We start from the raw sequence: 18,130 nt of genomic DNA, 5'->3' as shown, positions 1-18,130 counted from the left end.
GCCATAGGGGAAAGATGCTTGTTTAGAAATTATAGATGCTGAATGCTTTGGAAAAGGCTTGGACAAGATCTCAGGTTGTTCTTCCTCGTTATCCTCGATCAAGAGATTCTTGTCGATAGAGTCCTGGATAATGTTTTTGAGGACAAAACAGTTTTTCGTGTCATGTCCTACAATTTGGTGAAATTTGCAGAATTTCTCCTTCCACTTGCCCATGATAACTGGAGGATCAGCCACTTTAGGGAGTTTGACCATCCCCTTGGAAAGCATATATTCCAAAACATTTTCACGGGATTGTTCTAGAGCAATGAACTCTCTGTCATAACTCCAGCCATCGTGCTTCAGTTTCATGTGCGGTTTTACTTCTAGTTGTGTCATTGGCTAAACAGGTAGCAGCTTGACAAACTTCCCTTTCTGAGCTGCAGAGTTTGCTCTCTCAGTTTTAGAGCTTTCTGAACTCTTGTTGCAATTTTTTCTGTTTTTCTTACTGTTTGTACCGCTGCTGTTTGAAATGTCCATAGAGTAGGTAAAATGCGCCTTTTTCTTCTACTCGGGGTTACCTCGAACAAGAGAGAAACCCACATAAAGACCATTTTTCATCCCTGTCTCAAGCCATTCTGCTCGCTCAATCAGCTTGATGAAAGATTTCGCTAGAGAAGTGGAGATGAGACTCCTTAGAGGTTGAGAAAAGTTAATGAGGATTATCTGCAGTGCATGTTCCTCTGAAATGGGAATCTTCATCTTGTTACAGGTGCTTCTTCACCTGTGAATGAATTCTCTTGCTTTCTCATTCTCATTTTGTTTCAGGTTGTACAAATGGTTGAGAGTGGGCGAGGCCTCGACATTGAACATGAAGCACTCGATGAATATGTTTACTACCTTATCAAACTCTCGTAGTTCGATAGGATTGATGTGGTCCGCATACCACCTTGTTGTTGTTCCCTCCAAGTTGCGCAGGAAGCAGATGAACAAAGCCCTCTTGTCCTTTCTGAAGCGGCTGCATTCTGCATAGAACGTGGTCAGATGGGCTTTTGGATTGCCCGTTCCATCAAACTTAATGAACTTGCGAGGGAGATTCTTTAGAGTATCGTCTTCATTGAGGCCATCGTAAAAGTCCTCGCCAGTATAGGTCTGCTTGCCCTTACTCTTGGCTTGAATGTCTTTCACTGCTCAAGTTACTTCCCTCAACTGCTGATCCTCTGCTGGGATCCCATACTTAGGCCTGTTGTTGACTGATTCGGGCTCTTCAACTATCTTCATGAACTGTCATGGAGGATTCTGACTGAACACAAATTGTTCTTCCTATGATTCTTCTTCCTCTACTGACTCAGTTCCCTCAAAAGTGTTGTCTGGTTGAACCTTCTTTCTGATGATTCTTACCTGCTTTTTCACAGGCTTCTTCCTCAGTTTGTTCTTAGGATTTGCCTTCTTCAGACTGGCCTCGGCCTGCTCAGACACCATTTTGGCCATCATCTTTTGAAACATGCGGTAAATGATGGGATCTACATCATCCCCTCTATCCTGACTTCGTCCTCTAGACGACCTAGGAGAATTCATTCCTTCTATTTCACTATCGCTGGGCTGAGGTGAAACTGTCTGCTTTCCACTTCTTGTCTGAACCATTTCTATAATGCCAATGTTTTCTGCAAAATAAAGGATGGTTAGGATATGGAAGAAGCTTTTAAGACAAAATTTTTGAGATAAGGGAAGAATGGAGGATTTGGTAGACAATTTGAAGAGATTATCTCATTACCAGGGATTTGGTCATCACAAGACTTGTGACAATTGCATTATCATTTTCATGATAACTGAAAAACATGCCTTGTTACCTAGGCGAGGTCGTCAACCATGATAAAAGATATTGAAGAAGAATATGAGAGATATTTAAAAAGAATGTCCCATTACCAGGGATGAGGTCATCACAAGAATCGTGACCATTTATGCTATAAAATGAATAAAAGAATAAAATTTGGCTCAAAAAGCTTTTCAGTACAACAAAAGTAAACTTTATTGATGATAAATTCAAAGACAAAGAGATGGTGGTCAAACAGTTTGCCACCATTCTTGATATTCAGTAGATACATTGGGTCTAGGAAATACAGAAAGAGAAATGAAAGAGTCCCGAGTGTATTTGGTAGCATGGTATGCCCCAGACCACTGATTCGACTGTAGATTAAATTCTGGCATGTTGCCCATCGGGAAATGAGTGTTGGCATGAACCTGTCGCTGCGAAAATTGTCTGAAACACCTCTCGGGCTAATAATTGACACAAATAAAGGGCCCCAGCAATCTGTAACGCTTGTCCGTGCATAAGTGTAGCGAGGACCTGATTCCTGCTGGTTGAAGTAATCCCAAACGATCTCCTCCTGATGCAGACTCTCGATCAAGGCTCGATACTGAAGAGCTAACTTCGACTTCTTACTGTTGAACCTGAAGGAACTGGCCTTTGATGGCATGTGTCGCAGAAACCACGACTGTAGGGCATAAGTGCATCCTTCCACCAAGATGGTCTCTCCAAGAGCAAAGCGAGCCAAGCCTTGGTAAAGGAAGGCTAGGGCGACCATAGAAACTAAAATATGACGGGTCTGCTTGTTTTTCCATCTTCGAAAGAGTTGGACAACTTTGACATCAACAAAATTCTGACCGTCCTGAAAGAATTTTAATCTCACTGTGCATAGGACCATGGCATGCTGAATTCTATCTTTCGTTGTTCGGGACAAGGTGCCAACCTCCTCGTATGCTCCATACTTGCGATAGATTCCAAACAGGTTAATGAATTGATTTTTGTTGATCTCCATGAGAAGCCAAGATTTGCTCTCCATTGCTCTAGCCAAAGCTTCTCGAACATCTACCCCCTTGATGTTGATCAAGAACTGCTGCTCGACAGGATCATCTGGCTGACCCGCTGGTTCTGGCAATCCCATGATATCATTGAATTCATCCATCAGTAGAGTCATCTCTCCCCATGGAAACCAAAATGTGCAGGTATGTGGATTCCATCGTTCTTCCATAGCTTGAATCAGACTTTCGTTGATGGTATGCGTGCTTACTGTCGATGCCATCTCCAATCCACAGTCATCCAAGTGGTCTGGGAACATACGCGAGAAGGTGACGAACCAAGAATAATACCACCGAAGGAAGAAGGAATGAGTCTGAATAGCCCGATGATATGGGGATCCACTCCTTATCTGATAGAAGATATGATCTCTGGGAAAGACCGCATTGGGGGGAATTGGATGCCATTGGAATAATACTGGGGCAAAGAAGAATGAAGAGAATCAAATAGGATGTAGGACTTACAGATAGACTCTTGAAGAAAAGAGAATAGATACATTCCTGAAATTTTTGAAAGATAAAGAGAATTTAGAAAAAAAGAATTTCCAGGGTTTTGAGAAAATTTTGATCTAAAAGAGAAAAGGATGCAGATAGAGGAAAATATACACCTCGGTGGTGAAGATAAAGGAAAATTTTGAATAATATACCCAGGGTTTTAAAAAAGGAAATACAAAACATCACATAATTACAGCTGCACAAACAAGGATACGCACACAGTACTCCCTAAAAAGCTGACTCTAAATGCAATATTTGAAATAACTTGTTGGACCTTAATCCTAACTCTATGGTTCAGATCATCTAATTCCAATCAAAGTACATCGATATACTCAAGCCAAAGCTTAAAGTATGTGGCATAGAAATATTTCTCTAGTTCTAAGGTAATGGCTTCCCAATATCCTTGAGCACCTATCGATATACTTCGGACTATGGCCCTTAAGTACGTGGTAGGGGGTTGTTAACCCAAATAAGTGGTCCAGTTGTGAGGCTCTCTCCCAAAATATGGTTTAGTGAGACAGCCCAGCAACGTGAAGACCGGGACAATATAGGTAGAGGATGTTTTCGAAAACATGTTCAACATGCAATAAACCAGATGACTCTAATGTAAGTCCTAAAGAGATAAAATTTAAATGAAGAGAAGCATACACTTGCATACATTGTTTGCATTCAATCCCTAGAATTGAGGAGAGTTGTATTTCAGACCTAAGTCTAAGTGAGCATGCAATAATCTCCTCAATATGGTCCTACCAAACCATACTTAAATCCTATATGCATTATGTCAGCTAGGACAGAGTCTAGGCTCCTAAGGTTTGCATGGAAATGAAGCTGACATTTGTAGAATAATAACTTAGACAATATCAAAGCAAAGCAGAAGGCATAGATCCGACCAGATGAAGACGGGTCCCATCATGGTCGCCAACTTCTGTGATCATTGCAAAAATTTTCCTCTTGTTTTCCTCTTTTCCTTTTCTTTGCCTTTCTAGCCTCTATTCTCTTTTTAAAGGGGAATAAAAGACAGAAAAGAAGAGAGAGAAAAAAAAGAAAGAAGTGAGAGGAACTCTTTTGCAAAGGTCTCACTTGACCTAAATTTTGAAAAATATTTTGAAATTACTCGCCTCCATTTTGGAAATTTTGCAAAAAAATGGAGAGACGGGATTCGCTCGTCGGTACGAAGTTCGACCGTTCTTGGCGCCTTTACCAGGGGTAATTGAACCAAGGATCGAACTTATGCCTTTTACTTTGCCTAAATATTATCTAAGAAATTATTCTAAGTCTAGAATGCACAAAGAATTATATTTGTGGAATGCAAGTGCAGAGATGTATGCTTTTAAGAAAATAATTTAGAAATTTTAGGATTTTTCAAGTGATTTTGAAATAATTTGAAGATACCTGGAGAAATGATTCAAAAGGTTTGAAATTAGTTTGAAAAAGTTAGATTTTGAATCTAACTTAGAATTTGGAAAAGAATCTGGAAGAAGGGACTTGAATTTCTAAATCTTGGAATAATCAGAGTTTGGAAAATAAATCTTGGATAAAGAGAAAAGGAGAATTGGAATTTGAAATTAGAATTCTTGAAGTAAGAATGAAATTTCAAAGTCAAGATGAACTTTGAATTCGGATCGATTTTCAAGAATCGATTTCAAAAAAGGATCTTTGATCTTGAGTTTTAAATTCAGCACCTGAAACAAGAACTGAATTTGGAAGTTAAATTTAGACTTGAAAAAAGTAAATTTTGAAAATAGAGTTGGAATTGGAATCCAGATTTGAAAATTAATATAAGATTTGAAAATGGAATTGAGTTTGGAATTGGAAATCAAAATGAAAAATGGGATTAGATTTGAAAATTTGAATCCAAGATGGAATCGGATTTGAAATATGGAATCCTAAATGGAATTGGATTCAAAATCTAGAATCCTAGATAGAGTTGGATCCGAAATCTGGAATCCAAGATGGAATTGGGTTTTAAATCTGGAATCTAATATGGAATTGGATTTGAAGTCTGAAGTCCTAGATGGAATGGGATTTGAAATCTGGAATCCTAGATGGAATAGGTTTTGAAATCTAGAATCCTAGATGGAATCGGATCCGAAATCTGGAATCCAAGATGGAATTGAATCTTGCAATTTGGAATCCAAGATGAGATTGGATCTGAAAATCTGAATCCAAGGTGGAATTGGGTTCTAAATCTAGAATCCAAGATGGAATTGGATTTTAAAAATCCAAATGGGATTTTAAAAATCCAAATGAGATTTTAAAAATCCAAATGGGATTTTGAAGATAGATCTGGATTTTGGAAATCCAGATTGAATTTGAAAGTGGGCTTAAATTTAGGAAAAATCAAATTTTGAGATTCATAATCAATCTCAAAACCTTGATTTTGGATAAATGAATTGAATTGAGAATCAAGACTCAATCTTTAGATAGAACTTTGGAGATTTCAAAAAATAAAGAATAAACTTGAATTTTAAAACCAAGAGATGAATCTGGAAATTCCAAAGTTTAAATTAAACTTTGAAATACGATCTGGGATATTGAAAAATTGAATCCTGAAAATGGAAATGAATTTGAATTTTTAAAGTTGAATTGAACTTTGAAATTGGATTTGAATTGAAACTTAAATTTTGAATATAGAAGTGAATTCGAAATTTCAAAATCAAATTGGATTTTGAATTTGAAGTTTGAATTTTGAAATGAGAAAGAATTGAGAATAGAAAGATGAATTTGAATAGGAATTGAAGATGGATTTGAGAAATGAATAAGATATTTGAAGAATCATCTCAAAATTACTTGGATTTTGAAGAAAAACTTGAAATACTTAAAAAAAATGATGTAATTTTATCCTAAATGATGAATGAATTAAAGAATTTTGAAAATTGGATATCGAAAAGCATATTTCATTCTTTAAGTGAATTAAAATAAGATTGAAAATATAATACATCTCTGACTATGGTCATAAAATGTATTATAAGGCAATCTATATTTAAATTCAAATGAAGAATAAAACACATTTTGGTGCCTTTATAGAGTTTGAAATAAAATTAACTCTCAATATATCTTGACTATGGCCATTGATATATGTTTTAAGTTAATTTCAAGTTAAACTCTAATAAATGAGGAAAAATTCAGAAAATATGATGATTTTTTAAAGAGATCCAGTGTGGATCCAATGTTATTCCATAAAAGATAAAAATCCTAAGCATTGTCTAGATTTTGACTATGGCCATCAATGTGGGTCATTTGCTTAGGATTAATTACCTCTTATTAGGATGATGCACGTGCCATTCATGTTCCCATTCGTGAATTTTTGAAATAAAAGAAAAATGATATGAAATAGATAATTCATGATGTTTACATGCTCATACATTCTAATCTATGCTAGAAATGTAAAATTCTCATTATTATCTAACCATTACATCCTTGAAATTAATTTAAAATTACAAGAGTTTCTAATTCTAGGAAAGAAAATAGCAAGTTCCTTGCATTTCCTGCAAAATAAGGTTAATACCAAGATGATTTGACAAATAGGAAAGGGGACGATGAAATATCATATTAGATGTGAGATGTAACTATGAGATGCTCATGTATCTGTCTTGTACTAATGAAAATACTATGCATTAGGTTAACAAGAAAATGTGTGTTGGAATGCCTATTTGGTATACTAGCCAATGAGAAAGGAGATAGCAAGATGCATTAAAGGCTTACAAAATTGCTTAAGCCTCAATGCCTAAAAAAAACATGGTCATACATGCTTAATAGGAGATGCTTTATACATGATCAAGGAGCTACAATAGCTTTGAGATTTGCTATGAGTGCAAGTTAGAGAAATTATACCAACTTTGAAAGTTGCTATTGATAGGCTAACTGTAGGTGAGATATGTTGATCATGCATATGGTACTGTTAAGTGATTGGAAATGACAGGGGAATAATGCAGGGAATTCCTAAAATGTTGTTGCTTGTTGTGCGGTAATATGGATGGCAATTGCAGCAAAAAAACTAAAGGCATTGGTGGTGGGTGTTGGCAGGTAATGACAGCAAAGGTGACATATAATGGGATGAACAAGGTTTTGTAGCAGCAGGGTATACTATAATGAGATATTAAGAGAGGGAGTGAAAAGATATTACAGGTGAGGCCCCAATGTCTTATAAAGAACGACTGAGGATTTCACAGCTGACAGGAGGATGCTCCTTATGGCTAAACAGGCTGACTATCAATTTTGGCACTCATGACGGAATAGATCTATCCTCATGGCAACTCAGATGAATCATTTACATCTACTTTCACGGTAATCCAGATCTGCTACTTGAACTTATTTTCATAGTCAGTCCAGAAATCTATTGAATGGGCATATATTTCAATCAAACCAATAGGCTTACAGTAATTAGATGGATGACAGAAGATGATTTCCTGCAAAATGGCAACATCTATGCTGCTGTGAAAAAAATGGAGATGGTATGGGTTAGGAATTGAGGTGTTGTGATATAGTGCACGTGTGTGATAAGTGCAAAGGTGGAGTGGGTTAGGTGATGATAACAGTTGCAGACAGAGGTCTCCCTGCTGTGTGTATAGCACAATGTTGCTATTTGAAAGGTGATGGGAATAATAAAAAAAAATGTATGCATGGAGTGCTACAGGTGGAGCAAGAGATGCATGATGGTGAACCGTGACATGCAACAGGTGATAAAGATGGCCTGGCACGTGAAAAAAAAATGTAATGTATGATATTAAAGTCACCATACAGGCAGAATGCTATGAGGGGCAATTTATTATAAAATTGGGATTCTGTGTATGGGTTAATCACCCTTGTTTATTGGGCTATGAACTTAATTTGGTATGTTAAAAACCTGTATATGATGAAATTTTGGGCACAGAGAAGTGGTAACTTTCAAACTCCCTGAAGCAGAGGTGGAGTGACAGGTATTATTAAGAAGATATCCATTTGCCAAGAACCAAAGAACACTCTGAGTGCTTGAAGTATTAACCCTTCCTCGGTTGAATGTAGGGTCGTTAATGCTCTAGGAATTTCACACGCATCTACAGCCTTTGCAGTAACTTCGTAGATGGAGCTTCAGATATGCTTGTGACCTTCAGTGGCTTGGATAGGCTATTGGTCATATGCTGGTGTTGAATGAGAGGTTGAATGAAAAAACAATAAGACACCACTATTTAGACAAAAGCAGAGGCACCTGTAATGAGGCTACAGAGACGATAAATCTATTAGAAATTTGACAGGTATAGCAGAGGCTTGCTCAGAAGCCTTTCCCTTTTCTCATATTCCTCTCCTCATGATGTCGTCTGGTTATTTGCAGAGTTTTTATTAATGGCAACAAATGCCCTTAACCCCACATCACTATGATCTGTTTTTGTTTGTTTTGCCATATCCTGATGGGCATAAATAGTCTTAAGGCCACAATGCCTATAATCATGTAGCTTTGAAAGGTATTTCAGCCATGACCCTGCAATGGGTCTGCTATGAGAGGCGTATGACAGAAGATGTACATATAGCAGGATGGAATATAGCTATTGAACAACATACTAGGGCAGTGGGGAGGGCAGCATGGCACTTTAACCATGATCGATAGAGGGTAAGTCTCACCTGGGTTTTTGCTACTGAAAATATATATCGAAGATAGAGCATAATCACAACTACTGTGAGGGTCAAGCCAGACATAAGGAGTGAATGATGATGTAGGTGGAAATGAAACAACGGGACTCGATGGATTAGCAAGTAATCAATGAATCAAACAAAATGATTGAAGCACACGGATCAATGGATTTACACAGCAATTAGCAAACAGAATACATGAACCCAGCGGATAAACCAACAGATTTAAACGATTGTTAATACATCAAATGCATAAACCAACAAGTGAATCTGTGGATTCAAGCTTTTGTTAATAAATCAAATACGTAGACCCCACAAGGAGATCAATGGGTCTAAATAACAGTTGATTAACAAAGGGGCCAGCAAATTTTACAACTAATCAACAAGCGAGTGACACAAGCAGATGGATCGAGGGATTAATCGAGCAGTTATTTTCTGAAGTCATCTGCCATAAACCCCAGACTTCTCATATCTGTCAACTAACGGTGATCAAAGTAAATGGCCAAATGCTCAAACCAATGGAAGTAGATCAAACCAACTACATTTCAATGTTTATAAAGAAGTCAAAATAAACATGGGTACTCAAAGAAGATAAAATAAAACTAATGGCGATCAAAGTAAAAAAAAAAAAATAGCTATGCGAAGGCAAGAATAAATGCAAACCAAAAGTGATCCAGGAACGATTACTGAGAAGAAGAACAGATGTTGGGATCAACTATCAAAGGAGATAGTCAAAGGTAAAAAGAAAAATAACTAAAACAAGCTATTCACGACAGAACAAAAATCCAGATGAAGTGAACCTATCAAAAGGGACCGATAAAAACCTGTAGACTGCTAAAAAACCAAGGCGAAGACAAACTATTCATGGATAGATAGGAAATCAAGACCATTACGAACATCAAGATTGATCGGTCGTTAATCCAACATTTACCGATAATCGAAACAGGGATCCGACTAGTAATGGACGATCAAAGTACTGATCGATTGTTGAAAAGAAAACTAGAAATCAGGTATAAAAGAAAAATAGAGATAGGGAAAAGAAATCATAGTAGATCAGGACATAAATTAGAGTCACGATCTACGGTATGATAATCAGAACATCGACATACATAGAATTACTGGAATTCAAAACCAACAAAAAGGAAAATGATAAATAGAAAATGTCAAAATCGAATTCTTGTTAATGTCGCACAGAGGAAGATCGATTTGTTATAAGCAAATCGATGTTAGCAGGGGTGCTTCGATGGGGCAGAACAAGGAAAATTGAAAAAGAATCATAAATAAAAGAAAAAAAGGACATAGAAAATAAGAGAAAACCATAAAAAGATAAGTAATATTGTTAAACGACATTGTCCAGAAGGAGAATAACCAGAGAGAATGTGGGTGGAAACTTACCTGATTTCTTTGCAGGGGCCAGAAGGAACTTCCCTTCTACCTTCTTCTTAAACTCTTCTCCCGATCGAGAAGAAGAAGAGGAGGGGGAAAGGTCTGACCGAGAGGGATGCTAATGGATAGTTGATGGTGGAGGCGAATTGCCAAGGATTAATGTTGTGACTCAATTGAAGTTCTAAAGGATGCAAAAGTGCCTTCTCTTTGTTCTGCTCTGGAGATCTTCTATTGCTGAAAAAAAGGAGGCAATGGGGATCAAAAGGGGAGATGCGTCGAGAAACGGATGCGAGAACAATCGATGATCCTCTCTGCCTCTTAGATGTTTGATTATATAGGGAGGGGCAGAAGGATCGAGAAGAGGAAGGATCCAGAAGTGGGTGGTTGGGAATGGAAGGGTGATCTGTGGAGGAGGAGGATCGAAGGGTGGAGGCGAATGAAGCCTTCTCCCCTCCCTTCCCTGCGGTCTCTCTTTTACAACGAGAGGCCGTTAGGAAAAATATGAAACAGGTATGAAGATTTTTGAAAATTTTCAAAAGAGTTGTTCCTTTCGAAACAGTTTTCTCAAAAAGGGGGTTTTAGCAAAAAGTCCATTTCCAAAAAGGGATTTCTAAAACTATTTTTTTGTGTTTTTCTTTTCTATTTTATTTTTTTGTTCTTTTTCTTTGTAATTTTTATATTTTTTTGTGTTTTTGAAATAAAAACTCTAAAAACTAAAGGATTTTAAACTAATTTTGCAAAAATTTAAAAATATTTACAAAAGAGGAGTTTTCTGAGAATTCGGGTTATTCTTTGGAGTTTTCTTCAGAAAACAGGTTTAGATCCACAGTTTTGAGGAAATATTTTGAGTTTTGGACCTTGAATCAAGAAATACAGAGCAGTGGATCCAAACGAATACTGGATGGACTCTCTGAACCTTTCAGAAATTATATTTTGGATTTTTATAAAATTTGATTTAAAAATTGGATAACGGGGCTCAAAATTGGTGTTTTGACACTAGATCTGTATCCAAAATCGAGTCAGATATAGAAAATGGATTTTGATTCTAGTGAATCTGAGAAATAACTGGAATTTTAGCTCAAAATTGACTCAATTACTCAGAAAATGGAGGCCAGAGGCAAAAAGGGTATTTTTACAAAATTTTGAAAAAAATTGGGGTGTTCACAAATATCATTATCGAATTGCATTTCGTCTGCTGAAATATTCAAGTCTAGAGTGAATTCAATGCCTGCACCCTTATTATCATATGCATCAATAGTGCACATATTCACTTCTTCAGGTGCGTTGATAGTACGGATGTAAGTTTCTCCATGACTTTCCAATGATTGAGACACATCATCTTCATTGTAACCAGTTGATATGCTCAATACTGTCATGAGCAAAACATCAATTTGCATTAGCCATCACATACGTTTACAGCAATTCAGCAAAAATATATTACAAATCGATAATAACAATCAAAACAATATCTCAAAAATCAACACTGAAAAACAAATAACATCTTACAAATCGATTTACGAAAATTAAACATAATATATTACAAATCAAGATTAACAAACAAAACAATATCTCACAAATTGACACTAGAAAACAAATAATATCTTACAAATCGATATGCAACAACTCAATATAATATATTACAAATCGATATTAACAAACAAAACAATATCTCACAAATCGATACTGGAAAACACATAACAATATACAAATTGATATACGAAAATTCAACAAAATATATTACAAATCAAGATTTTTAACCGAAACAATATATCATAAATGAATCTAGAAAATACATAATATCTTACAAATCCATATACGGCAATTCAGCATAATATATTACAAATCGATATTATCAAGCAAAAAAATATTTCATAAATCAACACTAGAAAACACATAATATATATTACAAATCGATATACGATATCTCAGCATAGTATATTACAAATCGATATTAATAAACAAAAAAATATCTCACAAATTGATATATATGTTACTATAACTGCGATTTACGTTACATTGAATATACTTAGTGAATGGACGATACCGGATGGGGTAGAGGCCCTTGTTCGCATCTGTAACCAAGCATTCTTGTCAACAGGTCCCAGCATCTTACAAATGTCTTCAAGTTTCGAACCGTTGAAACGATAAAATCTACCTACAATAACAAAACAATGCCTTAATGACACTCACAACGATATATGTTCTTCAACAATAGCATGATGACATGGAAAGATACTCACGATGTGACCTTAATGGCACTTGTTGGAATGTTTGTGCGTCATTGCTTTTTTTCCATACTGCCTAACGAAAACAAAGAAGAGAAGACTGTAAAAAGAGATGGCCGACAAATCCCCCTATGACGCCCACCAATGATCGAACTAGTCATTCGATTTATAGTTACGAGGTAGGAACGAACCCGAAAAAGTTTTCTATCTAACACAAGGCAGGAACGAGAAGGTAGCCATGTGTTGTAACAAAAGCTAAAAACAAAGGCGGAACGTGCAAATCTATTTATGGGGACCGGAAGGGCATTTTCGTCCAACACATATCTATCTTACGAGAGGACATTTCTGTCAAAAGTGTATCTACCTTTTTTATATGTTATTTTATTATAAAGTCATCGTGGGCAACATTGGCATATGAATTATTTCGGGTCCCAAAATATTCCTCCGTACATACCGAAACACGCAATTTGTGTTCCGGGAAGAACACACAACACCCTCTCCCACAATGATGTTTTGAGCCACTTTTCAATAATCCTCATTTTCTTGAATTGTGAGCCATAGGTTTTTAGTCTAGGATGTTTAATCTTGCAATGTATTAAAGATGATTAAGCCTACCTACTAAGGTAGTAAACAAATTTGTATGGGTAGATCCAACATATGTTGGGCTAAATCCATGTAAACAAGAGTGTCTACCGTGGTATGGTATGTGGGTCAGGACAATTATTTATATATCTGGGAAAATATATGGTGGTTATGGACTAAGATATCTTATGGTGGTACATGCTCTTGTTTATATGGATCTAGCCACCGATTGGTAAATCTAACCGTACATATCTATTTAATATCTTAGAACATGTCTAATACACCATGAGATTCGTTTTTTAGATGATGAAAAATCAATGGCTCACCATAAAAGTGGTTTAGAAATGGTATAAAACGTTTTATTTGAGTCAACTTTAACACATGAACATAATAAATAAGACATGTTAAGGTCAACCAAAGTTAGATTTTGTTTTTTGAGCTTAGAGATAGTGTGTACCATCGGAAGTTATGGTGGTACTGTACCACTATAGAAGCACTATATATATATATATATATATATATATATATATATATATATATATATTGAGCTCGAGAAGCATGATTCTAATTTGTTGTTAAAATGTTGATCCTTTTGAAATATCTGGCAAAAGCTGGGTCTCTAAATGGAATTTTCTCTAGATTTTACTAGTTATCTGTATGATAACCTTGTTGCAACAAATTTGTGCGAGTATGCTAGTCTTTTTCCATAATCATGCAGGTTCATTTGTGACACTGTATTTCAGGTACTGATGACTTGCTTTGCCCTCTGCACATTCAATTATGGATCAATTGCAGTACTGGGATACTTGATGTATGGAAAAGAAGTGGAATCTCAAGTGACATTGAATCATTCAGTGGACAAATTAAGCTCAAAAATAGCAATATATGTCACATTGCTAAACCTCCTAACCAAATATGCATTTGTTGTTACACAAATAGCAACCACAATTGAGGACAATTTGGTGTTCAAGAGCGCTAACATCACCAGCCTTGCAACCAGAACCATACTAGTGGCAAGCACAGTACTTGTTGCCTTGGCTCTCCCATTTTTTCATACATGATGGCTTTAATAGGGTCATTCCTCAGCATGACAGTTTCAGTTCTGTTTTCATGCATTTGCGCTTTGAAGATCTGCAAGAAAAATAAGAGAAGCGTGCGTGAGATGATGATAATTGCATTCCTTGATTTTCTATCTCTCATCTTTGCAAGCCTATAAATATCCTTCTCACCCTCTTTGGTATCCAACTTGTCATAAACCTCCTTATATACCTTATTCCTCGCATTTCGATCTACTTTTTTAGCTTCCTTCTTTGCTATCATATACTTCTCAAAATTCTCATTATCACGACTCTTAGATTTCTATAATACTCTCTTTTAACCTTATTAGCTAATTTGATATCCTCATTCCACCATGATGTATCCTTACCTAGCGGTGCACCGCCTTTAGATTCACTGAATACCTCTTTAGTCATCTTTCTCATGCCACCCGCTATCTTATTCCACATTGATTCTGAATCATCCTCGAGACACCAATCAGCTTTCTTAACTACCTGCTCTACAAATATTCCTTGTTTAGCTCATTTCAGTGCCCACCACTTAATTCTAAGATTTATCCTATGTCCATTCCTTTTGCGGCATTGTCTAATTCTAAGATCTAAAATTAAGACTCTATGTTGTGTAGCTACACTTTCTCACGGTATAACTTTACAATCGATGCAACAACACCTATCTCTCTTTCTAAGTAGGAAAAAATCTATCTGACTCGTATTAACCCCACTTTTAAATGTTACTAGGTGGGACTCCCTCTTCTTAAACCAAGTGTTTGCTAAGATCATATCATAGGACAAACCAAAATCTAAAATCCTTTCTCCACTTTCGTTTCTTTCTCCTATACCATAGCCTCCATGGATACTCTCAAATCCATCCCTACTAATGCCTACATGTCCATTAAGGTCACCATCGATGAAAAGCTTTTCCCAATAAGTGCTATTTAAAAATAAATAAATCAAAAACTTAAACATTATCAAACATCATACATTATGCTAATTGAAAAAAAAAACCTAAAATACATATTCATTCGTGATTCATCATTCTCATTCATGAAAAAATGGAAAAAATGAAAAGAAGAAGACCCAAGGGCTTATGCCGGAGAAGCCACCAGATGTCAGACAGTTGAGAGAGAGACAGAGAGGACCTCAATGTAGCATAAGAGGCCACTGCTGCTGGTGCCGCCGGTCAGACGGAGGATGCGCCAGAGTGCAGAGACGGGCAGGCCATCGTGAGAACATCGGGGAGAGGAGGAGATTCAGAGAGAGAGAGAGAGAGAGTCAGAACCGGGATAGATGGGGGCACTTAAGTGGCAGGTCGGGTCAGGGTGGGCACTGCTACTCTGACCTAACCTGTGCCCAGCCTGACCCTAGTGTGGCTCCGCCCCTGTATCTACTCAATCTGAGCTAATAGATGTGTTCAACATATTTTGTTTGCTAGAAAACCTTGGGTCATATTTTTTCGATATGAAAATATGATTTTTTTATTCTTGGAAATTTGACACTTTGTGGGTCATTGATTTTTGAATCCCTTGAAAAAACTGCTTATATTTTGCAAATACACGATGAGAGACCTATTTTCTACTAAACAAAACTATGTGAATCACATTTGTAAAGGTTAGGTCTATAAAGACAAATGCAAAAAAGTTGAAAAAAATAGTATGCACAAATGACTAATTAAAACAGCTACCTCCAGAAATTAATTACAAAAAAAACGTAGAAATCTTTCTCAAGATGCTTCATATGGTGTCAGAGCTGCCACATGATCTTATGTCTTCAATCCAGGTGCAACAACCGCTACCATGACTACCTTAAATCTAATACTATTACACCACTCAATCCACCATACTTAACATTCCCATTACCTGTTTCTGAATCTTTTCCCCCATCCCTCCCTGTTTCAACGAATCTATAGTGCTTCTTTTCAATCAAACCGTCATCAAACAATTACTTTCTAGAGATTTTTTTCTTTTCCTAATATGCAGTTGTAATCTAATGGTCTATGTTGTCTTCTAAGTTTACACTTCAATTCACTGAATGTGAAGAAGGAAAAGAACCTATTTCAAACTGTGCATACCAAGTCCGGCACCGTCAAGACCAGTACTAGTTCCTCGGCTTCCAGATTGCATTCATCACTGGATCAGTATTGAGTCAAGTGATAGGCCTACCAACATCCTATGAGGTATGGACAAGCTTCTTATTCATCATGACCTCGAACATGCATGATGCTTATGAAATGAATTTTGGTCTTCATAAAATGACCATCTGAATCTATGAATGCCAAGTTTCAACATGTACTCTTGCACATTAGCTTATCTTTAGCGAAGCATTGTCAAAGGCAATGTTACGAACCCCTTCATGGGATCCACGAATGAGTATAGTGCACTAGACGTCGTGCATCTCTGAACACCTGAACAACCCAGTCAATCTGAAGGATCAGCATGAAGTTAAGATGCAGCAAACTCAAACATTCAGCCCTAGCCCGGTATGCCCAAGCCTGTGTAGAGTAAAACGCTCATCTGTAACACAAACCCATTAATTTACCCATTGGGCCTAGTATCATAGATGACCAAAAGGATGCCCATAATTACTAGACCCACCTGCTGTAATAATTCCATAAGCACCACCATAAGCCGCCTCTATCGGGAAAAATGTGTAGAGAAATTCAAAGATTGGAAGTACTAAAGAAATTTAATAGCAACGTAAAATATAGATACTCAGAGGCCACTTCTCTGTAATGGACTTCCATTCGTTCTTCCTTAGATGTGCCTGCCCTTTCATACATTCTCGAACCTAAGACAGAAAGAATCTCTATGCATGTGTTCTTTCTCCTCCTCTCCCCCCCCCCCCCCCCCCACACACTCCGCCATACATCTCTTCTTTCCGTACTTTCTTTTTTTGCTTTTTTGTTTGTCATATTCATACAAATGAAACATTCCACTAGACATAAACTAATCAGAAGACGTATACCCCCCATGCGTCAAATCGACACCTCCCTAATCTGACCAACACATCCTCCAAACTATCCAGACACAAATAGCAGGACAAAATTCCATCTTAAAAGAACTGAAGTTCAAATTCCACTACCAACGACCTCTCAGTCTGGATAACCTGCTCCTTTTGTGTTTGTGAACGAAACCCTTGCTCTTTCCATCCTGAACAGCAAGATTTTATGCTGCAGCATGTCAGTACTAATCTTTTATCCTCTTTGCCATAGTGTAGCTCTTTTGCTTAGCAGTTGAAAGACCTTCTTGGTTGCAGATCAATCTTGCTCCACCACTCTTGCCTGCATTTAATAAAACTCAAGCAGCTCCCATGTTCCTCCTATGTTGCCCAATATAGCACTATCACATTTACATCAGATGATATGGTAACTATTACCCTCTCTTGTTACTACCACCCTCCAAAATCACCACATTTTTTACAAAGATAACCTTCATTCTCTCTTCTACAAGAACCAGTCAATAGCTTATATTCATTTGAAACAATGGCATGACAGTCAACATCAAAGTATCGAAGACAACTTGTCATGCCTTCCAAACATACCCCGATTCCTTGTCAGTGCAGGCAAACTTTGCTAACCAGTCTAAAACAACAAGAACTGTGCTCACAGCATCTCTAACATCAAATGTACAGTTTGGGATATTCATCATGTGAACACCTGTGATTCTGAAAGTTGTTCCGATAGTGCAAGAAAGATGGATAGATGCAAGCCGTAATCAGTTTCAAAAAAGTTCAGGCCCAATTATATCCACCAAAAACTTCCATATGGAAAAGCTTTGAGTTTAGTACTTGAAGGACATCCATATCTCATTAAAATGTAATCAAACTAACATAAGTGGAATCTAATCAAATAAAGATGATGAAGCACAGAAGTTTTGAGCATTGACACATCAAAGGAATATCAGCACAAGCGAAGTAACCCATCTGAATTTCCATTGATGATTGTTTGAGTTA

General features: G+C 36.8%; 1 pseudogene; it reads left to right on the top strand.

The window, feature by feature from the left end:
* Positions 1-16,323, top strand: part of LOC149816724 (amino acid transporter AVT1J-like) — a 110,238-nt pseudogene extending 93,915 nt beyond the window's left edge.
* The last annotated feature ends 1,807 nt before the right edge of the window (positions 16,324-18,130 follow it).

The sequence above is a fragment of the Nuphar pumila genome, chromosome 14 (assembly GCF_984573655.1).
Source record: "Nuphar pumila chromosome 14, dmNupPumi1.hap1.1, whole genome shotgun sequence".
Lineage (NCBI taxonomy): Eukaryota > Viridiplantae > Streptophyta > Magnoliopsida > Nymphaeales > Nymphaeaceae > Nuphar > Nuphar pumila.
This window is presented reverse-complemented; position numbering and strand designations above follow the sequence as displayed.